Source organism: Salmo trutta, chromosome 2 (assembly GCF_901001165.1).
Source record: "Salmo trutta chromosome 2, fSalTru1.1, whole genome shotgun sequence".
Lineage (NCBI taxonomy): Eukaryota > Metazoa > Chordata > Actinopteri > Salmoniformes > Salmonidae > Salmo > Salmo trutta.
Window position 1 is genome coordinate 38663644 of NC_042958.1, and position 25383 is coordinate 38689026.

The window sequence follows — 25383 nt, forward strand, 5'->3', positions numbered from 1 at the left end:
TCTGGTCAAAGAATGGCCTGCCTTTGGTGCCCTCTCTAACTCCTGTAGAATGGCCAGCCCAATGTTTCACGGTTGACCTATTGAAACACATGTATCACGCGTGTTCTCCAGATAGAACTTGAAGTTCAGATGCCCCGTCTTGTTTTTGAGTGGTTACTGCCTGTGGCATTATGCAAATGTCCACCTAAGAAAAGAAAAAGAAAAAAAGAAGGAGAAAAGGTTGACATTTGAACACTATTTGAATAACATGGAACAGTCAAGCAATCTATTTGCTATCAGGATGGGTGGACATTGTGGCTGTACAAGGCAAGGCAGAGCCTTCCTACATTCTAATTAACATGTTTTTCTCCATACGTCCACCCTTGGGGATGGAACAGCAGAGAACACACAAATAAACTCCTATAGACTCTATCTGCACATCCGCCTCCTTCCCAACAACTTAGTGTTTAGTTAAAAACCCACAGCCGCTCACTGGAAGACATCTCCCCAATGGCCTGAAAGAAGAAATTATTAAATTTGCCAGTAGTTCGGGCACCGTGGCTCTTTAGCGCAGATTAGCCGAAAGCCTGGTGTTTGGAATAACCTGCCATTGTTCAGGCTTAACTTCTATGGGCTACGTGGGACGCTAGCGTCCCACCTGCGGGACACAGCCAGTGAAATATCAGGGTGGCAAATTCAAAAACAACAAAATGTCATAATGCAACTTTCTCAAACATACAACTATTTACACCATTTTAAAGATACACTTCTCCTTGATGTAACCACATTGTCCAATTTCAAAAAGGCTTTACAGTGAAAGCAAAACATTAGATTATGGTAGGAGAGTAAATAGACAAAAATAATCACACAGCCATTTTCCAAACAAGGACATGTGTCAATAAAACCCAAAACACAGCTAAATGAAGCACTAACCTTTGACGATCTTCATCAGATGACACTCCTAGGACATTATGTTACACAATACATGTATGTTTTGTTCGATAAAGTTCATATTTATATCCAAAAACAGCATTTTACATTGGCGCGTGATGTTCAGAAAATGTATTCCCACCAAAAACTTCCGGTGAATGTGCACATCAATTTACAAAAATACTCATCATAAACATTGACAAAATATATAACAATTATTTAAAGAATTATAGATATACTACTCCTGGATGCAACCGCTTTCTCAGAGTTTAAAATAGCTTTACGGAGAAAGCACATTTTTCAATATTCTGAGTACATAGATCAGCCATCACAGAGAGCTATATAGACACCCACCAAGTTCGGGGCAACCTAAACTCAGAATTAGTATTAGAAATATTCTCTTACCTTTGCTGATCTTCGTCAGAATGCACTCCCAGGACTGCTACTTCCACAAGAAATTTAGTTTTTGTTCTAAATAATACATATTTATGTCCAAATACCTCCGTTTTGTTCGTGCGTTCAGAGCACTATCCAAAGGCATAACGCGCGAGTGCGGTACCAGAGACGAAAAGTCAAAATGTTCCATTACCGTACTTAGAAGCATGTCAAACGCTGTTTAAAATCAATCTTTATGGTATTTTTAATGTAAAATTGAGATAATATTCCAACCGGACAATAGCGTATTCATTCAAGAAGCATATCCAATCCCTTTGTTGCCAGGCAGTCCACTCAGAAACTGAGCTCCTATTATCTGCCCAGTAACAGGTGAAGGCTGAAACAACTTTCTGAAGGCTGTTGGCAGCCAATGGAAGCCTTAGGAAGTGCAACGTAACCCCACAGATACTGTAGTTTTGAAAGGGACTAGAAAGAAGAACTACAATTCTCAGATCCTCCACTTCCTAGTTGACTTTTTCTCAGGTTTTTGCCTGCCATATGAGTTCTGTTATACTCACAGACACCATTCAAACTGTTTTACAAACTTCAGAGTGTTTTCTATCCAAATCTACTAATAATATGCATATTCTAGTTTCTGGGCCAGAATAGTAACCTGTTTAAATTGGGTACGTTTTTCATCCGGCCGTGAAAATATAGCCCAGACAGGTTAATTAGGGGTGGTCTCATGGCACTAGCTCTCTCCAGAGACGCCACTTGTTACGGATCATTGGTGCGTCTGTCTACTACCATAATATTAATTGATATTACAATGGAGTGGAGGGGAAAAGCAGGGAGGTCACACGCTTCTAATTATTTCCATCACTGTAGCCATTACATACGTGACTTTCTTGGCATTCCACTGCCCCCAATCTTCCAACCTGCGCCAAATAGACATAGTCCCACCAAGCATCCCCTGACTTTACAGTGTGTTCATTTTAGTTTTCTGTTGGGTTCCTGTGTTGACTGAAGAATGAAAACAAACAGAAGTTACTCATAGCTACCATAGTGAGCTGGCTATTTTTTTATGAATATTTAAATCTGTTGTTCATAAGTGTAAATATTTTATGTTATTTTCTAACGATCTCAGTTATTAACATATTAAGTGTGTGTTCCTGTTCCAATTATCAGTTCATTATAGATATTTCTTTCAGGTGAGAGTCGGGAACAACAAATGTAATTGAAGGTAGGAGTCGGAAACAACAATGTCATGGCACATGTTTCGGTAGCGAGAGAAACAGGGACTGAGTTCAGTCTATTTTTATTTAAGTTTTACCTTTATTCTATGCTTTCACTGAATAACAAGACCCAGGTGTCTTTTTCAAATGAGGCGTGCAAGATATAGAAATACACATATTAAAGGCAATATACACACAATAAAATAATCAAATCAGTCAAGTATAGTAATTAATCAGTCTTAAAATAACCAAAGGGAACTACATTTTCCAACTGAAGCCTTCACTGGAGTTCATTCCATATGTGCTCATTCTATATTTTTTGGCCGGACGAGACTGATTTTAATACACAACAGTCCAGAGTTGAGCTGGCTGACTTATAGAAATTAACAGAGATTGAAAGATGGCTTTTGTTGAGCATTGTGAGCATCGACAGTGAGATCATAAACATTCTACTATAGTGGAGTTTTTTGTTTAGCTAGCTAAACAATGAACAATAATCCCAACTCATAAGGTTACTACCCTGTATGAATCTGCAGGTAGCTACAGTGAGGGAAAAAAGTATTTGATACCCTGCTGATTTTGTACGTTTGCCCACTGACAAAGAAATGATCAGTCTATAATTTTAATGGTAGGTTTATTTGAACAGTGAGAGACAGAATAACAACAAAACAATCCAGAAAAACGCAAGTCAAAAATGTTATAAAATGATTTGCATTTTAATGAGGGAAATAAGTATTTGACCCACTCTCAATCAGAAAGATTTCTGGCTCCCAGGTGTCTTTTATACAGGTAATGAGCTGCGATTAGGAGCACACTCTTAAAGGGAGTGCTGCTAATGTCAGCTTGTTATCTGTATAAAAGACACCTGTCCACAGAAGCAATCAATCAATCAGATTCCAAACTCTCCACCATGGCCAAGACCAAAGAGCTCTCCAAGGATGTCAGAGACAAGATTGTAGACCTACACAAGGCTGGAATGGGCTACAAGACCATCGCCAAGCAGCTTGGTGAGAAGGTGACAACAGTTGGTGCGATTATTTGCAAATGGAAGAAACACAAAAGAACTGTCAATCTCCCCCGGCCTGGGACCCCATGCAAGATCTCACCTCGTGGAGTTGCAATGATCATGAGAACGGTGAGGAATCAGCCCAGAACTACATGGGAGGATCTTGTCAATGATCTCAAGGCAGCTGGGACCATAGTCACCAAGAAAACAATTGGTAACACACTACGCCGTGAAGGACTGAAATCCTGTAGCACCCGCAAGGTCCCCCTGCTCATGAAAGGACATATACATGCCCGTCTGAAGTTTGCCAATGAACATCTGAACAATTCTGATTACAACTGGATGAAAGTGTTGTGGTCTGATGAGACCAAAATGGAGCTCTTTGGCATCAACTCAACTCGCCGTGTTTGGAGGAGGAGGAATGCTGCCTATGACCCCAAGAACACCATCCCCACCGTCAAACATGGAGGTGGAAACATTATGCTTTGGGGGTGTTTTTCTGCTAAGGGGACAGGACAACTTCACCGCATCAAAGGGACGATGGACGGGGCCATGTACCGTCAAATCTTGGGTGGGAACCTCCTTCCCTCAGCCAGGGCATTGAAAATGGGTCGTGGATGGGTATTCCAGCATGACTATGACCCAAAACACACGGCCAAGGCAACAAAGGAGTGGCTCAAGAAGAAGCACATTAAGGTCCTGGAGTGGCCTAGCCAGTCTCCAGACCTTAATCCCATAGAAAATCTGTGGAGGGACCTGAAGGTTTGAGTTGCCAAACGACAGCCTCGAAACCTTAATGACTTGGAGAAGATCTGCAAAGAGGAGTGGGACAAAATCCCTCCTAAGATGTGTGCAAACCTGGTGGCCAACTACAAGAAACATCTGACCTCTGATTGCCAACAAGGGTATTGACACCAAGTACTAAGTCATCTTTTACAGAGGGGTCAAATACTTATTTCCCTCATTAAAATGCAAATCATTTGATAAAATGTTCATCTTCTGGTTTCAATGATATTTCTAGAGACAATATCTCTCTCATAATCACTAAATGCCTAGGTTTACCTCCTCTGTACTCACATCACACCATACCTTTGTCTGTACATTATACCTTGAAGCTATTTTATCGCCCCCAGATACCTGCTCCTTTTTCTCTCTATTCTGGACGTCACGGACGACCAATTCTTATAGCTTTTAGCCGTACCCTCATACTTATCCTTCTCTGCTCCGCTGGGGATGTAGAGGTGAATCCAGGCCCTGCAGTGCCTGGCTCCACACCTACTCCCCAGGCGCTCTCTTTTGATGACTTCTGTAACCGTAATAGCCTTGGTTTCATGCATGTTAACATTAGAAGCCTCCTCCCTAAGTTTGTTTTATTCACTGCTTTAGCACACTCTGCCAACCCGGATGTCCTAGCTGTGTCTGAATCTTGGCTTAGGAAGTCCACCAAAAACTGTGAAATCTTCATCCCTAACTACAACGTTTTCAGACAAGATAGAACGACCAAAGGGGGCGGTGTTGCAATCTACTGCAGAGATAGCTTGCAGAGTTCTGTCCTGCTATCCAGGTCTGTACCCAAACAATTTGAACTTCTACTTTAAAAATCCACCTCTCCAAAAACAAGTCTCTCACCGTTGCCGCCTGCTATAGACCCCCCTCGGCCCCTAGCTGTGCTCTGGACACCATATGTGAACTGATTGCCCCCCATCTATCTTCAGAGCTCGTGCTACTAGGCGACCTAAACTGGGACATGCTTAACACCCCAGCCATTCTACAATCCAAGCTTGATGCCCTCAATCTCACACAAATTATTAATGAACCCACCAGGTACAACCCCAAAGCCGCAAACACTGGCACCCTCATAGATATCATCCTAACCAATGTGCCCTCTAATTACACCTCTGCTGTTTTCAACCAAGATCTCAGCGATCACTGCCTCATTGCCTGCACCCGTAATGGGTCAGCGGTCAAACGACCTCCACTCATCACTGTCAAACGCTCCCTGAAACATTTCAACGAGCAAGCCTTTCTAATCGACCTGGCCCTGGTATCCTGGAAGGATATTGACCTCATCCCGTCAGTAGAGGATGCCTGGTTATTTTTTAAAAATGCCTTCCTCTCCATCTTAAATAAGCATGCCCCTTTCAAGAAATTTAGAACCAGGAACAGATATAGCCCTTGGTTCTCCCCAGACCTGACTGCCCTTAACCAACACAAAAATATCCTGTGGCGTTCTGCATTAGCATCGAACTGCCCCCGCGATATGCAACTTTTTAGGGAAGTTAGAAACCAATACACACAGGCAGTTAGAAATGCCAAGGCTAGCTTTTTCAAACAGAAATTTGCTTCGTGCAACTCCAACTCTAAAAAGTTCTGGGACATTGTAAAGTCCATGGAGAATAAGAACACCTCCTCCCAACTGCCCACTGCACTGAGGATAGGAAACTCTGTCACCACCGATAAGCCCACTATAATTGAGAATTTCAATAAGCATTTTTCTACGGCTGGCCATGCTTTCCACCTAACTACCCCTACTGCATTCAACAGCACTGCACCCCCCACAGCTACTCGCCCAAGCCTCCCCCATTTCTCCTTCTCCCAAATCCATTCAGCTGATGTTCTGAAAGAGCTGCAAAATCTGGACCCCTACAAATCAGCTGGGCTTGACAATCTGGACCCTTTCTTTCTAAAATTATCTGCCGAAATTATTGCAACCCCTATTACTAGCCTGTTCAACCTCTCTTTCGTGTCGTCTGAGATTCCCACAGATTGGAAAGCAGCTGCTGTCATCCCCCTCTTCAAAGGAGGTGACACTCTTGACCCAAATTGCTACAGACCTATATCCATCCTACCCTGCCTTTCTAAGGTCTTCGAAAGCCAAGTCAACAAACAGATTACCGACTATTTTGAATCCCACCGCACCCTCTCCGCTATGCAATCTGGTTTCAGAGCTGGTCATGGGTGCACCTCAGCCACGCTCAAGGTCCTAAACGACATCGTAACCGCCATCGATAAGAAACATTACTGTGCTGCCGTATTCATTGACCTGGCCAAAGCTTTTGACTCTGTTAATCACCACATCCTCATCGGCAGACTTAGTAGCCTTGGTTTCTCAAACGATTGCGTCGCCTGGTTCACCAACTACTTCTCTGACAGAGTTCAGTGTGTCAAATCGGAGGGCCTACTGTCTGGACCTCTGGCAGTCTCTATGGGGGTACCACAGGGTTCAATTCTTGGGCCAACTCTTTTCTCTGTATACATAAATGATGTCGCTCTTGCTGCTGGTGAATCTCTGATCCACCTCTACGCAGACGACACCATTCTGTATACTTCTGGCCCTTCTTTGGACACTGTGTTAACAACCCTCCAGACGAGCTTCAATGCCATTCAACTCTCCTTCCGTGGTCTCCAACTGCTCCTAAACACAAGTAAAACTAAATGCATGCTCTTCAACCGATCGCTGCCTGCACCTGCCCGCCCATCCAGCATAACTTCTCTGGACGGTTCTAACTTAGAATTTGTGGACAACTACAAATACCTAGGTGTCTGGTTAGACTGTAAACTCTCCTTCCAGACTCACATCAATCATCTCCAATCCAAAGTGAAATCTAGAATTGGCTTCCTATTTCGCAACAAAGCATCCTTCACTCATGCTGCCAAACATACCCTCGTAAAACTGACCATCCTACCAATCCTCGACTTCGGCGATGTCATTTACAAAATAGCCTCCAATACCCTACTCAACAAGCTGGATGCAGTCTATCACAGTGCCATCCGTTTTGTCACCAAAGCCCCATATACAACCCACCACTGCGACCTGTATGCTCTCGTTGGCTGGCCTTCACTTCATCATCGTCGCCAAACACATTGGCTCCAGGTCATCTACAAGACCCTGCTAGGTAAAGTCCCCCCTTATCTCCGCTCACTGGTCACCATAGCAGCACCCACCTGTAGCACGCGCTCCAGCAGGTATATCTCTCTGGTCACCCCTAAAGCCAACTCCTCCTTTGGTCGTCTCTCCTTCCAGTTCTCAGCTGCCAATGACTGGAACGAACTACAAAAATCTCTAAAACTGGAAACACTTATCTCCCTCACTAGCTTTAAGCACCAGCTGTCAGAGCAGCTCACAGATCTCTGCACCTGTACATAGCCCATCTTTAATTGAGCCCAAACTACTACCTTTTCCCCTACTGTATTTATTTATTTTATTTATTTTGCTCCTTTGCACCATATTATTTATATTTTAACTTTTAACTTTCTTCAAACTACAAATCTACCATTCCAGTGTTTTTTCTTGCCATACTTTATTTACTTTGCCACCATGGCATTTTTTTGCCTTTACCTCCATTATCTCACATCATTTGCTCACATTGTATATAGTCTTATTTTTTTCTACTGCATCATTGATTGTATGTTGTTTTACTCCATGTGTAACTCTGTGTTTTTGTATGTTGTCGAACTGCTTTGCTTTATCTTGGCCAGGTCGCAATTGTAAATGAGAACTTGTTCTCAACTTGCCTACCTGGTTAAATAAAGGTGAAATAAATAAATAAAATATAGGTCAGATTTTCTCCATGTAATCCTTATTATTGTCACAGGTGTCGTAGGGATTGGACCAAAATGCAGCGGGAATATGTATACTAATCTTCTTTTTTATTGAAGAAGGAAAACAAAAATAAACACGTATACAAAAACACTGATGAAACAGTCCTGTAAGGCTACTAGGCTATACAAAGAACAACTACCCACAAATCCCATAGAAAAAACACCCCTACTAAATAGGACCTTCAATTAGAGGCAATGAGGAACAGCTGCCTCCAATTGAAGGTCAAAACAATAAACTAGACATAGAAATAGAAAAAATAGAAAATAAAACATAGAAATACCAAACATAGAACACAACCCAAAAACCCCGACAACACAAAACAAACACACCCCTGCCACGTCCTGACCAAACTACAATAACAAATAACCTCTTTTACTGGTCAGGACGTGACAATTATAAATAACGTTCACTCCCTAAAATATAAAATTATATCACTTTTGCTACAAACTGTCAAAATGTAGACCATAATTGATGTTTCACTATAACTAAACCTAAAACATATTGTTTTCAATTTTTTTCATGAAAGGTACTATAACAGAAAGCTGGCAGTTTAAACGAAAGAACAATTTTCCATTTATCACATCCCTAATGGTAACACCATCTGAGGAGAATAATAGTATTTCAACCACACGTGAATCTGCAATTACAAATGTGAAAAACAATAACATTTGCAGTTTCGTTTGATAAAACCTTTCACGTGAATATCTCAATTTCACATGGGGAATTGCAAGTTCACATGTGAAAAACAATCACATGTGGAAGTTTTTCACATATGAAACTGAAAATTAGATTTTCACGTGATTTTATTCCACTTGAACTTGCAATTTCACATGTAAAAGTGAGATTTTCACATTTTGATGTTTCTTTTTACATATGAAACGGCAACTGTGATTTTCACATCTGAATGTTTTTCACGTGAAATTTCAATTCAATATGTGAAAGTGAGATTTTCGCATGTTGAATGTTTTTCACATGTGAATCTGCAATTCACATGAGGTGAAAACATCTTATTCTCCTCAAGTGAAAATGTTATGTTGTAAACTAAACATTAATACATATGTAAATATGGTTTCACATTTGAAATTTAAGATGTGAAAACAGCTATTTTGGATGTGGATGTGGTCCATGGTTTTTGAGGGATGTCTTAAGTTTGAGGTTTTTCTTATTCTCTCTGGCTTCAAATTTGGACAACTTGATTTGAAGCAGTGGTGACAGTACACCATGCTAGACTGTAGATGTGTGAATGGCTGTGTATATCATTCACTATGATGGCCCTGGGATTGCTTCCCAAATGGTACCATATTCCTTTTATAGTGCATTACTTTTGACCAGGGCCCAAACTGCCACTTCGAGAGGCACCACACATTTCAGTTGCTTTAGTCAGACCACTACATAATCGTGATGTTGACACAAGTCTGTGTAGAGGTTAAGCTAAATGTTAGTTTATTGTACTCTGATAAGGGGATATTTGACATGTTAAATGTTGGTTTATGAGTAGTTACAGTGCATTCTGAAAGTATTCAGACCCCTTGACTTCTTCCACATTTTGCTACACTACAACCTTATTCTAAATGTATTAAATAAAACATTAAATGTTTTATTTAAATGTATTAAATAAAACATCATCAATCTACACACAATACCTCATAATGACAAAGCAGAAACAGGATTTTAGATTTTTTTCTAATTTATAAAAAAAACATCAATACCTTATTTACCTTTGCTATGAGACTCGAATTTGAGCACAGTTGCATCCTGTTTCCATTGATCATTCTTGACATGTTTCAACAACTTGATTGAGTTCACTTGTGGTAAATGTTATTGATTGGACATGATTTGGAAAGGCACACACCTGTTTATATAAGGTCCCACAATTGACTGTGCATGTCAGAGCAAAAACTAAGCCATGAAGTTGAAGGAATTGTCCGTAGAGCTCCAAAACAGGATTGTGTCAAGACATAGATCTTGGGAAGGGTACCAAAAACATTCTGCAGCATTGAAGGTGCCCAAGAACACAGTGGCCTCCATCATTCTTAAATGGAAGAAGTTTGTAACCATCAAGACTCTTCCTAGAGCTGGCCACCGGGCCAACTGAGAAATCGGGGGAAAAGGGCCTTGGTCAGGGTCACTCTGACAGAGCTCCAGAGTTCCTCTGTGGAGATGGGAGAACCTTCCAGAAGGACAACCATCTCTGCAGCACCACCAATCAGGCTTTTATGGTAAAGTGGCGAGATGGTAAAGTGGCGAGTTTACCAAAAGGCACCTCCGCTTGGAGTTTACCAAAAGGCACCTAAAAGACTCAGAGCATGAGAAACAAGATTATATTGTCTGATGAAACCAAAATTGAACTCTTTGGGCTGAATGCCAAGCGTCACGTCTGGAGGAAACCTGGCACCATCCCCATGGTGAAGCATGGTGTTGGCATCCTTATGCTTTGAGGATGTTTTTCAGCTGCAGGGACTGGGAGACTAGTCAGGATCAAGGGAAATTTGAACAGAGCAAAGTACAGAGAGATCCTTGATGAAAACCTGCTCCAGAGCGCTCAGTACCTCAGACTGGGGCGAAGGTTCACCTTCCAACAGGACAATGACCCTAAGAAGACAGCCAAGACAACACAGGAGTGGCTTCAAGACAAGTCTCTGAATGTCCTTGAGTGGCCTAGTCACAGCCCGGACTTGAACTCGATCTAACATCTCTGGAGATACCTGAAAATAGCTGTGCAGCGACGCTCCCCATCCAACCTGACAGAGCTTGAGAGGATCTGCAGAGAAGAATGAGAGAAACTCCCCAAATACAATTGCTCCAAGCTTGTAGCGTCATACCCAAAAAGACTCAATGCTGTAATTGATGCCAAAGGTGCTTTAACAAAGTTGTCTTCCCTGTGGCTCAGTTGGTAGAGCATGGTGTTTGCAATGCCAGCATGGAGTGTGCAACGCCTGGGTTGTGGGTTCGATTCCCACGGGGGGCCAGTACAAAAAAAATAAAAAATAAAAAAAATGCATGAAATGAAATGTCTCACTACTGTAAGTCGCTCTGGATAAGAGCATCTGCTAAATGACTAAAATGTAAATGTAAAATGTACTGATTAAAAGGTCGGAATACTTACGTAAATGTGATATTTCAGTTATTTATTTTTAATACATTTGCAAACATTTTTAAAAACCTGTTTTTGCTTTGTCGTTATGGGTTATTGTGTGTAGATTGATGAGGGGGAAAAAACAATTTAATCCATCCCTATAATGTTTCAGAGAGAATCTCATCCCTAAAAGGCTGCAGTAGGCTCCTCTTGCCAAATAAGAACTTACTGCAAGTGTTAAGTGATTTAAAATCATAGCCAACGTTACAAAATAAATATTTCCTATGACTCCAAATCTGCTTTATTTGCACCATTTTAGTTACACTATTGCATTGGCCTTGTGTTAAGCGAGATTTATGCTAGTTTGTAAATTAATCCTAACCTGTGAATGCAATTAGGCACCATGTTCAACCAGCACAGTTAATTCATTCTTATGGAGATGCCAGACTAAAACAAAGAAACTACAGATATGGATTTATGACCTTTAGCGGCAACAATTAGGCAATTGTATCAATCAAACAATGAATCAACCGATCAGCTTCACAATTTGGTTGTGTCATTAGAGGTTCAGACAATCATAGTGGTTGTGTGTGGTCATGTGTTCCACAGGTCATCCAGACCATCAGCGCCGTGGACAAGGATGAGCCTCCCAGTGGTCATCGCTTCTACTTTGCCCTACCTGCGTCTGTGGCTAGCAACACCAACTTCACTCTCCGAGACAACAAAGGTAGGTGTCTCCTCCTCGTCAAATTACTCCAATTATCTCACAACAGTCCATTACTGACAACAGAGAAGAATGTGAGGAACATTTTTAATGTAAGGGATCAGGGTTTGTAAGGTATGTAAGATCAGGGTCAACCATGGCCACAACAGTACTGCAAATGTGGATTGAGATGTGTTCTTTGTAAATATTGGATTTTCAAACATTAGACATTTCAAGACCTTTTTGATTGAAAGTAGTTACTGAAATATACTTTCTGAGGATGATTCTGATGGCTTATTCATGTTTCTTTCACCTTTAAATCCATTCAATGGATAAGAATATCTATGAATGTTAATTGCAGGTTTAGAAGTGTGGAGGCAAAAACAGGTTTTGAAATGTAATGACCCAATTTGAAAGTATAATTTAATCTCTAATTGTATCATGTCCATTTGCACAAAATATTTTCCTCCTATGTCAATTTTTTCTGGTCTGGACTTCCCTGACATTATGCCTCTGAGCTTTCTCTTCTATTCCTCAGTTGTTACTATTCATATGTCACTGCCCAATTGAAAAAAATACTATTGTGTGTATATATACTACGGTAGGAATACTATAGTATACTGCAGTATTTACAGTTTACTATAGTATAAATACTGGTGAAAAAAAGTGTTGTATATACTGTACTAATTGCTGTAGTGTTTTTGCTGACTAGTATACTGTAGTATTTACTGTTGTGTTTTTGCAGACTGTTGTATACTGTAGTATTTACTGTAGCGTTTTTGCGGACTGTAGTACAAAGCATAAAAAACAAAGCAAAAACAAAGCATGAAAACAAAACAGTATAAAGTTGTCGCTGCAGCTATAGTATATGTGATTTGTGAGATAAAGAAATCTCCTATATTAAAGTTGTTTTAAATTATAGATGATATCAATCATTCTAGGGTTGATCCACAGTCTGTAGGCTCATCACAGACTATGCAGAATCTGATCTCTAAATACTCTTCCCCTTCTTCCTGACTGATCATGTTCATGACCCTCCCTTCCAGACAACACGGCATCTATCGTAACGAAACATGGAGGGTTTCGTAGACAGGAGCAGATGCTGTACCGACTGCCCGTGTTGATTGTCGACAGTGGAAGCCCCGCCCTCAGTAGCACCAACACCTTATCAGTGAACGTGTGTGACTGTGACTCGGACGGTGTGGCCCAATCGTGTGGAGCCATGCCATACACACTTCCTGCCGGCCTCAGTACAGGGGCCCTGGTCGCCATTCTGGGATGCATCATTACACTGCTGGGTATTTTTTATTTAACACCTTTATTCAACTAGGCAAGTCAGTTTAGAACAAATTCTTATTTACAATGATGGCCTAACAGAAGGCAAAAGGCCTTCTGCAGGGACGGGGGATTAAAAATAAAATAAAAATATAGAACAAAACACACATCACGACAAGAGAGACACCACAACACTACACAAAGAGAGACCTAAGACAACACATGAAAACACAGCATGGTAGCAGCACAACATGGCAGCAATACATGGTACAAACATTACTGGGCACAGACAACAGCACTAAGGGAAAGAAGGTAGAGACAACAATACATCACGTGAAGCAGCCACAGCTGTCAGTAAGAGTGTCCATGATTGAGTCTTTGAATGAAAAGTTTGAGATAAAACAGTCATGTTTGAGTGTTTTTTGCAGCTCCTTCCAGTTGCTAGCTGCAGTGAACTGAAAAAAGGAGCGACCCAGGGATGCGTGTGTGCTTTGGGGACCTTTAACAGAATGTCACTGGCAGAACGGGTGTTGTATGTGCAGGATGAGGGCTGCAGTAGGTATCTCAGAGGGGGGAGTGAGGCCTAAGAAGGTTTTAAAAATAAGAATCAACCAGTGGATCTTGCGACGGAATTACAGAGATGACCCGTTTACAGAGTAGTAGAGAGTGTAGTGATGTGTCCTATAAGGAGCATTGGTGGCAAATCTGATGGTCGAATGGTAAAGAACATCTAGCCTCTCAAGAGGACCCTTACCTGCAGATCTATAAAGTACGTCTCCGTAATCTAGCATGGGTAGGATGGTCATCTGAATCAGGGTTATTTTGGCAGCTGTGGTGAAAGAGGAGGGATTACGATAGAGGAAACCATGTCTAGATTTAACCTTAGCCTGCAGATTTGATATGTGCTGAGAGAAGGACAGTGTACCGTCTAGCCATACTTCCAAGTACTTGTATGAGGTGACTACCTCAAGCTCTAAACCCTCAGAGCTGGTAATCACACCGGGGCATTCTTCTTACCAAACAACATGTCCTTTGTTTTGGAGGTGTTCTGAACAAGGTTAAGGGCAGAGATAACTTTTTGGACACTAAGAAATCTTTGTTGTAGAGCTGAGTATAAGCTGAGCATAAGACTGTTTCATGTGCATGTAAATGGTTGAGAGAGCTTCTTACTGCTTGAGCTGTGTTTTTGATGTAAATTGAGAAGAGCGTGGGGCCTAGGATCGAGCCTTGGGGTACTCCCTTGGTGACAGGCAGTGGCTGAGACATCAGATGTTCTGACTTTATACACTGCATTCTTTGAGAGAGATAGTTAGCAAACCAGCCAAAGACCCCTCAGGGACACCAATACTCCTTAGCCGTCCCACAAGAATGGAATGGTCTACCGTATCAAAAGCTTTGGCCAAGGTTGCAGTGACACATCCATTTTTTTTCAGTGTATTTTTAACAGAGCTGAGATTGATTTTGAAGTGGAAAGTGTTGAAATCAGTCATTGAGTATGTTTACATGCACAGTAATAATTAGATATTAAACTGATTATGGCAGTAGGCAGATTCTGCAAAAGTCTAAACACCTTACTCCGCTTATCTTAATCGGAGTCTGTTCAAAATCAAAGTAAGCGTAGGCCGATTAAAATACATGGTTTTCTGAGAAATCGTTCAAATTATTATGACATGTAAACCTTACACCGCTGGAATGCCGATTATTTGATTTGCGCATTTCTCTAATTGATTTAATTTACTTATTTCAGCAATTTGAGTTTGGGTTTTCAGTATAGTTGTCTAATATTGGTGGGTCATATTATTCAGTTTTAATGTTACTCCTGAATCACCACAACAAATGTAATATTTTTTTTTCAGTGTATTTTTAACAGAGCTGAGATTGATTTTGAAGTGGAAAGTGTTGAAATCAGTCATTGAGTATGTTTACATGCACAGTAATAATTAGATATTAAACTGATTATGGCAGTAGGCAGATTCTGCAAAAGTCATCTAAACACCTTACTCCGCTTATCTTAATCGGAGTCTGTTCAAAATCAAAGTAAGCGTAGGCCGATTAAAATACCTGGTTTTCTGAGAAATCGTTCAAATTATTATGACATGTAAACCTTACACCGCTGGAATGCCGATTATTTGATTTGCGCATTTGCTAGCACCAGCCGAGCAAGCCTCCCTCTTTAGCTTGAGTGAAGCGAATTCGGAGCAACTGAATGTATGCGTCATTGAAGTAGTTTTCACAGAATCAAATATGCTTCCCAAAAATAACATGGTCGCTGTGGTAAAACATTTATTTTGATTGCCGATTTTCTGCATATATCAGAGTACCATTAGGTAGCCTGATTTCAGATGTGTAAACAGGATTAATAGGAAAATCGCTATTCTTGCAAAGCATGTAAATGTTTAAAAATACAATTATTATATTAAAGAGACTATCCACAATAATCACATGTGTATGTAACCGTACTCATTGATTCAGACATGGTGGCGTAGCAGGATGATTAGAATGCTGTGAACCAAGAGGTTGTCAATTCAAATCCCAGGTGAGGACATGTTAAATAATAATGATTGTATGAATACACATACACAGTGTAGTCATGTACTGTGTATCAAATATGTATGTTGAAAACACAATGTCAAGAGCACTGTTTGTGTGTGGGTGTCTCTACCATTGCCAAAGAGCTGTGACTGGATCAGTGGTTCATGAATCAGGGCCTTGATGTACTTGGCAACAGTAACAAAGGGTGATGTGTAATGAAACTAGGGTGCGCGTACCATGGTTAGATCTTCTGTTTTTGGTGGGAGAGCATTTCTTTGCGACCATCGGGTGACGTCCCTGGGACAAACCGGGAACTAGACAAAAACCTTGAGGGGACCATGACCCAACATCCCAAGAAAGTCCTAAAAAACGTCCTCGGGGAAGTGCCCGGGACAAACCGGGAACTAGACAAAACCTGCAGGGGAAACCGCCTGTTGACTTCAGCGACCATTTCGTGACGACCTGGGGACGTCCTAACGACTCATTGTTTGCAGGGTTTGGGCATGCCTTTGTGGATATAGGGAGAAGGTACAGTATGTGTAAAGGATTCTCACTTTTTGGCAGGTTTTTCTATTAATGATTGCACTTACAAATTAGATTTAATTAACTAAGCCACAAACAAAATGCAACAATGAACCATCACCAATGGTCTTTATTATTGCCCATTAAATCCAGAGACAGGGTTTTTACACCACATCACAGCACAGTCCGAAGAATAGTTTAATGCGCTGGTGAACTTAATTGAACATTGAGATGGAGTCTTAAAAGTATCGGTGTCCCGCTAGTGGAATAACTTCCGGTGAAACTGAAGGGCCCGTAATTCAAATAAATTCTAATAATTATGATGGGTTTTAAACATTTAGGTATATATAAGTGTCTTATATCGGCTGAAAGCTTAAATTCTTGTTAATCTAACTGCACTGTCTGATTTACAGGAGCTGTTACAGCAAAGACATGCCATGCGATTGTTTGAGGACGGCGCCCACATCAAAATATTTTTCCACCGGCACAGGTTTCATACATTCACATATAAAGATGAAATATTCACTTACTTTTTGAAAATCTTCCTCTGATTTGTCATCCAAAGGGTCCCAGCTATAACATGTAATGTCGTGTTGTAAGATCAAATCATTTTTTATTACCCAAAAAGTCAGTTTAGTTGGCACCATCGATTTGAGTAATCCACTTGTTCAACTTGCAGAGAATGAATCCAAAAATCTACCCCTAAACTTTGTTTCAACAAGTCAAAATACATTTCTATTTACTCCTCAGACACCCTAAAATGTAATCAAACTATAATATTTATTTTGGAAAGAAGTATATTCAATAGGAAACTGATTTTAGCAGCTGCACAACTTCGTCATGGAGTGCAAAAACACGGATTTCTAAGACTGTGTCCTCATACAAAAACTGATATTTCTTATTTGTTTTTTGAAGTTACAAGCCTGAAACCTTGAACATAGACTGCTGACACCCTGTGGAAGCCATAGGAAGCCAGGGAGCTATTTTACAATATGACCTTTCTCTTGCATTTCAAAGAGGATGGTCTCTCTCAAAAGAAAATCTAGTTGGTTGTTCTTTGGATTTTCTCCTACTATGTATATATTGTGTTATATTCTCCCACATTATTTTAACATTTCTATGGTACCAATTATATGCATATCCTGGCTTCATGGCCTGAGCTACAGGCAGTTTACTTTGGGCACGTCATTCAGGCGGAAAAGGAGGATATACAATAGGGCCAGCCAACACTCACTTACATTTTAGTTCGCAAAAGTAAACCTTCTTTTTATTGCAAAGGAGAATACTTTTTATAATAAATGAGAAGATGAAAAGAGCAACAGGGGAAAGAGGTAGTGGTGGAGTTCTGAACCCAGCATTACTAATGAAAAGCAATTGCATGGCCCCAGGCCACAGGCTTAGAACTTATGGCTTCCAGTCCAAGCCTATATCTGTTTTTGTGCGTATGCGTGTATTTGTGTGTGTGTACATGAGCTGATCCGTGGGTGCATGAGACCTCATCTGCCTTCATCAGTCTGTGCTGCTTAACTTTGTCTCCTTATTCTCCATTCTCTCTCTCCTCCACTTCTTCTTCTCTGCTGTCCCCTACCCCTTCTCCCTGCGTGACCCTCCTCCACCCCTAGAGGAAAAAGAAATGCACACCTATTTAGGCGAGGTGCTGGCTAGCGGAGTGCAAAACTTGAAAATAGAGGAGAGCTGCGCACTCTAAGAGCTCAGATGCAAAAATGTAATGTCCAACGTTTCGACAGGCAAGCTGTCTTCATCAGGGTAGAATCACAAACACTGCAGGGTGACTCGTTTATGTATTGTCAAAAGACACACACTGGTGTCTGTAATCATGGCCAAGTATGCCCTAATATCATTGGTTAATTGTCAAATATTAAAATGACATACAAAGAACAACACAAAAAACAAATGGATAGCATATGATCATAGATTCAATTTAGACTACATAAGCCTACAAACAATTACAATAGCAAAGTCACAATAATCACAAGAATAGCTTCAGATCAAAGTCTACTTTGAGGCCGAAGGGAGCAAGGGTCCTCCTCCGCTCCTCCCTGCCTCCCCCTCTTGCATTAACACACAACCCTTTTCTCTCTCCTCTCTGTCCTTGCTCCCAGATCTGGCGTCTCCATCAAAGGATGTTTGAATCTGTGGCACTGCAATTGGGGGCGTGATTGTGAGTGATTGCATTGTTTTGGCTAAGAGGAGAGCCCAGAGGAGAGAGTCCAGGGGTGTTGCTGCTTCTGCGTCCTCAGGTGCTGTCAGCCCAGGTGTCCTCCAGCCATAGTAGACTAGAATAGGGCCTTGTTTTCCAAAAGCCTTTGTAGCATTATGATCATCGTTAGAACCTTCTTACGATGTATCGTTAGTATATGAGGTGTTTCCCAGACCCTTCATTAGTAATGTGGCTCTTAAAAACATTTGCACATCTACTAGTGATCCAGACCATACGTAGAGCAGTCAAAGTGATCATTAAATGCTTTATTCACTAAAGATCTCAATTAAACATAGAATCAAGATGTTCAGGCTGTCTGACTATGAGTGCCGATAACTTCAGATTTATTTTTGGACCGTCTTCTGACACAGCCAAGTATATAGGTCCTGGATGGCAGGATGCTTGGCCCCAGTGATGTACTGGGCTGTACGCACTACCCTCTGTATCACCTGACGGTCGGATGCCGAGCAGTTGCCATACCAGGCGGTGATGCAAGCGGTCAGGATGCTCTTGATTGTGCAGCTGTAGAACTTTTTGAAGAACTGGGGATCCACACCAAGTCTTTTCAGTCTCTTGAGGAGGTAAAGGCATTGTCATGCCCTCTTCACAACTTTCTTGGTGTGTTTGGACCATGATAGTTTGAACTTGAAACTCTCGACCCGCTCCACTACAGCCCTGTCGATGTGAAAGGGGCGTGTCCAGCCCTCATTTTCCTGTAGTCCACGATCATCTCCTTTCTTTTGCTCACGTTGAGGGAGAGGTTGTTGTCCTGGCACCACACTACCAGGTACTCTGACCTCCTCCCTATAGGCTGTCTCATCATTGTCGGTGATCAGGCCTACCACCGCTGTGTCATCAGCAAACGTAATGATGGTGTTGGAGTTGTACTTGGCCACGCAGTCATGGGTGATCAGGGAGTACAGGAGGGGACTAACCATGCACCTCTGAGGGGCCCCCGTGTTGGAGATCAGCATGGCAGATGTGTTGTTGCCTGCCCTTACCACCTGGGGGCGGCCCGTCAGGAAGTCCAGGATTCTCACATAGGTGTTCATTTTGTCCAGGTGGGATAGGGCAGTGTAGAGTGCGATTGAGAATGTGCCATCTGTGGATCTTTTGGGGTGGTATGCGAATTGGCGTGGGTCTAGTGTTTCCGGGATGATGGTTTTGTGAGCCATGACCAGCCTTTCTAAGCACTTCATGGCTACCAACGTGAGTGCTACAGGGTGGTAGTCATTTAGGCAGGTTACCTTCACTTTCTTGGGCACACAGATTATGGTGGTCTGCTTGAAACATGTGGGTATTAAGAAAAACCCTGGAATGAGTAGGTGTGCCCAAACTTTGGACTGGTACTGTATATCTATGTTTTACCTCTAAATAGGCTTTGTTTTACAATAAAAGATAACACACACTGCATTTTAATTAAACAGTCAGCAATAATCTAATGAATTCAGGGCTTGTGAAATTATACCTAGGCTAAATACATGCCTTACACAACCATAAGACCCACTAGTAATCTAATTATTTTATCAAAATAGTTTAACCTGCTTTTTTTTTTTGCAATAATCACTGATCTGGCTTTTAGGTCTGTCTATGAAAATGCAATTTTTTTGACAAATTTAACCAGAACCATGCATAATAATAATTACCAACTTCTTGTAGCAGGCATTGTTGAAAATAACACAGGTCTCATAAACAATCTCTCAAGCACAAGCCCACATGCTAGTGAGTAGCAAACTAATCTTTATATTTAAAGTCTAGCCAGCTTGGATCTGTTTGCTAATTAAAATGGTAGAACAGTTGAATTGTTATGAACACACCCTTGTGTCCGTGTCCAACTGTTTGAACACCATGCTAGCCTGTTCACTTTGTTCAGATGTAGCCTAGTGCTTAGAGCATTGGGCCAGTAACCAAAAGGCTGCTGGATCAAATCCCCGAGCTGACAAGGTAAAAATCTGTTGTTCTGCCCCTGAACAATGCAGTTAACCCATTGTTCCCTGGTAGGCTGTCATTGTAAATAAGAATTTGTTCCTCACCAACTTGCATGGTTAAATATTAAGAAAGTGGCCTAACTTATTTCTCAGAAAGAGAATAAGTTTCCAATGCCTAATATAATTTTTTGATGCTCATTGCACATTTATAAAACACAAATTAGACAGCTAGTTTAACAGTCTGTGGCTAAAATGCTGCTAGCGCTAACCGCGTGCGACAGAAACTGAGCATATATTTTCCAGAATCAATATTCATTGATACTCCTGTTTTAGTAATGTCTTCTCTTTGTGCAGTTTGAGGTTAAATTCTTGTCTATTACAGTAAAATAATGTATCAATGTGTTTCAGTGTCTATAAAACTGATTATGTTGGCTCAAACCTCAAATGCAAATAGCAAGTTGAAACCGCTTGTTGTCAGAGAGGAAGAAGTTATATTTAATCATTGTTGTAAGTGGCAGAGGGAGGGGTTTGGTGTGTGTGTGTGTGTGTGTGTGTGTGTGTGTGTGTGTGTGTGTGTGTGTGTGTGTGTGTGTGTGTGTGTGTGTGTGTGTGTGTGTGTGTGTGTGTAAATGGGAAGATGCACAGTCACAGCAAAATAAGGCTTCATGTTCATTATATAAATAGGCCCGTTTAACCCCCTAGAGTTGATTTCCTTCCCCGAGTGTAAATTAGCATAATAAAAAACTCACAAAATCCTGTGTAGCCTCCGAACTGTTGAAATGGAAAGATGAGAATCTCACAAACACAATGGTGTTCTCTGTTTTGCTCTACGACACCAACAAGCGTCTAGGGACTCAGCCGATCTGCCAACTTCTGTCTCTGGCAACCAAACAGTTTGGGCTACACACTAATAATGCCTCTATGGAAAGGTGACACTCCCACTAACATGTACATGTTGGTTGTTTTGCTCTATGATGCCCACAGGCCTCACAAGTCTCGTCTGAATGTCCCCCGGTACCAGTTGAAAAAAATGAATGGAAGTACAGTGATATCGGAAAGTATTTTCTTATGTTACAGCCTTATTCTAAAAAGGAATACACACAATACGCCACGACAAAGCAAAAACACCCTTTTAGAATGTTTTGCTAATTTATTTAAAATAAAAACAGATACCTTATTGACATAAGTATTTGGACCATTTGCTATGAGATTCAAATTTGAGCTCAGGTGCATCTTGTTTCTATTAATTATCCTTGATATGTTTCTACATATCAAGTCCACCTGTGGTAAATTCAATTAATTGGACATGATTTGGAAAGGTACACCTGTCTATATAAGGTCCCAGTGTTGACGATGCATGTCAGATTAAAAGCCATGAGGTTGAAAGAATTGTCCATAGAGCTCCAAGACAGGATTGTGTCGAGGCACATATCTGTGGGAGGGCACAAACAAAAATTCTGCAGCATTGTAGGTCCCCAAGAACACAGTGGCCTCCATCATTCTTAATTGGAAGAAGTTTAGCAGGCTCAGGTCAGGTAGAGGTCGGAAAATCCAGAGGTGGAGCAAAGTTACAAGACGGCAGGCAGGCTCAGGGTCAGGGACAGGCAGAGTGGTCAGGCGGCTGGTACAGAGTCAGGACAGGCAGAGTGGTCAGGCGGGCGGGTAGAGGGTCAGGACAGGCAAGGGTCTGGAGGAAACCTGGCACCATGTCTACAGTGAAGCATGGTGGTGGCAGCATCATGCTGTTTTTCAGCAGCAGGGGCTGGGAGACTAGTCAGGATCGAGGCAAAGATGAATGTAGCAAAGTACAAAGAAATCCTTGATGAAAACCTGCTTAAGACCTCAGACTGGGGTGAAGGTTCACCTTCCAACAGGACAACAACCCTAAGCACACAGCCAAGACAACGCAGGAGTGGCTTTGGGACAAGTCTCTGAATGTCCTTGAGTGGCCCAACCAGAGCCCGGACTTGAACCCAAACAAACTTCTCTGGAGAGACCTGAAAATAAATGTGCAGCAATGCTCCCCATTCAACCTGATAGAGCTTCAGAGGATCTGCAAAGAAGAATGGGATAAACTCCCCAAATACTGGTGTGCCAAGCTTGCAGCGTCATACCAAATAAGACTCTAGGCTGTAATTGCTGCCAAAGGTGCTTCAACAAAGTACTGAGTAAAGGGTCTGAATACTTATTTAAATGTGATACTTCTGTTTTTTATTTTTTATAAATTAGCAAACATTTGTTTTTGCTTAGTCATTATGTGGTATTGTGTGTAGATTGATGAGCAGAAAAAAACGATTTAATCAATTTTAGAATAAGGCTGAATACTTTCCGAAGGCACTGTATAGATATATATGTGTATGTATATATGTGTGTATGTATGTGTATATATTTAATTATTTTTATCAGGCGGTGCTGCTGCACCCCTAATTCCCATGGCTATGGATACTATAGGCCTCTATGTAGAAAAAAAGAGGAAGACACAGACAGAGATGCTTTTTCCTAAGAGAAAGAAAGAGAGAAAATTGATCAGACAGAAAGAAAAGCAGCAAGGAGTCATGCTGTCAGAAAATGGTCACCAAACAGCAGTCAGAAGAATCTCCATTCATCTGTGTCTTTCCCACCCCTTCCACCCCTACATTTTCTCTATTATTATGAGGTGTGAAGCGGTGTTTGCATTCGCTTTCCTGGTGACCTCACACTAGCCCGCGGAAGCCAGATGCAGTTAGGGGAAGAAATATGGGTTCACAGAGCGATATTTCACTGCACCAGTGCGACATTGATGAATGACGGATCATTAGACATTTGCCAGTTTGCTTTGGTGAGGAGAGTTATGGTTTTGGGACATGGAAGTAGTGCACAAAATGGAGGATAGAGGAGAGAAATGTATTGATTCAAGGACATATTCATCTGAAATGTTTCAACATTTCATTTTCACATTCATCAAATATGGGCTATTATCTAATGTAGATGTATCATCCTAAATGTACTATGCCTTTATATTAAAGAAATGGTCATTGGAAGTATTCTAAACTGGCGATGAATAAACATTTACCCAGACCCCCCCTTCCTCCTTCTCCTCCTTTCTCTCTCTTTCTCTTCTTTTCCATTGTTCAGTGATGGTGCTGCTGATCGTGTCGATGCGTCGGAAGAAGAAGGAACCGTTGATTCTGGAGGATGCAAGGGACGTGAGGGAGAACATCGTCCGCTACGACGACGAGGGTGGAGGAGAGGAAGACACGGAGGCCTTCGACATGGTAGCCCTCCGCAACCTCAACGTCATCAGAGACCCCAAGGTCCGGCGAGACGTCACCCCTGACACCCACACCTTCTTCCCCTACCCAATGTCCTCCTCCTCGCAGCCTGTCTATAAAACCCTGCCAGACAATGTGGTGTTCCGAGAGTTCATCTGGGACCGGCTGAAAGATGCAGATGTTGAGCCGTCAGCTCCGCCGTATGACTCTTTGCAGACGTACGCCTTTGAGGGGAGTGGCTCGGTAGCTGAATCGTTAAGCTCCTTGGAGTCGCTAAGTACAGACTCGGAGCAGAACTATGACTATCTCAGCACCTGGGGGCCACGTTTCAAGAAGCTAGCCGACCTGTATGGCAACAACGACGGCAAGAGCAACGGCAACAGCGTGTTGTCATAGCCAAAACATTCCTGAACTTAGACAACAAATGTGTTGTGATAAAAAAAGAAAATGAACAACTAAACTACCAAAGGGCAGAAAAGGGGGTGAGAGTCTGTGAAAACAAAGTCAGATTGGAAAAATACTAATTACTTCAAAGGTTGGGTTTGTTTATCTGCCTTGGATTTTGGATTTCAAAAGGGGTGACTTGGCATGTTTTGACAAGTCATTTCAAAAGTGAGTTGACGGAAGAGGAAACCTTGTGAGCAAAAACATTAAAAGGTTTCAAAATTGGGCTGAGGTCCAGCGTACATGGTAGGCTACAGTATATTTATGTGGAGAAACCTGTTCTCTCATTCCTGACATGGGCACAGACCCAGCAGTCTTGCTTTGATGAATTCTCTTGCTCTTTTCGTAAAAAAACAAAACCTTTTTTCCTGAAGTGCCCAGTCTCCGGTGGCTAATCGGTAGAGTAGTCACTCAACTGTTCATTTGAAAGTCATGAAGAGTGTCGACGTTTTGTTTTTGTTCTGTGTTTTTCACAGAGATTATGAAGAAAACGTATTAAGTCAGACTCACAAAGAAAAACCAAACATCAAATCAAATTTTATTGGTCACATACACATATTTAACAGATGCGGGTGTAGCGAAATGCTTGTGTTCCTAGCTCCAACAGTGCAGTAATATCTAACAAATCACAATACACACAAATCTAAAAGTAAAATAATAAATATTAGGACAAGCAATGTCGGAGTGACATTGACTAAAATACAGTACAATAGAATACAGTATATACATATGAAATGAGTAAAGCAGTATGTAAACATTATTCATGTGATTAGTGTTCCATTATTAAAGTGACCAGTGATTCCATGTCTATGTATATGGGGCAGTAGCCGGCTATTAATGGCTATTTAACCTGTTGGGGATAGGGGGCAGTATTTGCACGGCCGGATAAAAAACGAACCCGATTTAATCTGGTTACTACTCCTGCCCAGTAACTAGAATATGCATATAATTTAGTTTGATTTGGATAGAAAACACCCTAAACTTTCTAAAACTGTTTGAATGGTGTCTCTGAGTATAACAGAACTCATTTGGCAGGCCAAAACCTGAGAAGATTCCAAACAGGAAGCGCTCTCTCTGACTTTTTCTTGGCCTTCTTGATCATCTCTAACCAAAACAGGGAATCTCTGGCATGATGTGACATTTTCTAACGCTCCCACAGGCTCTCAGAAGGCGCCAGAACGATGAATGGTGGCTTTGCAGGCCCTGGCTGAAAAACAGTAGCGCATTTTGTAAGTGGTCGATCTGAGGACAATGAGACTGGAGGCGCGTGCACGAGCCGACACCATGTTTACTTTCTCTCTCT

General features: G+C 41.5%; 1 pseudogene; it reads left to right on the forward strand.

Annotated features, from left to right (window-relative positions):
- LOC115155049 (cadherin-7-like) overlaps positions 1–24320 on the forward strand; it is a 92373-nt pseudogene extending 68053 nt beyond the window's left edge.
- Positions 24321–25383: the final 1063 nt, after the last annotated feature.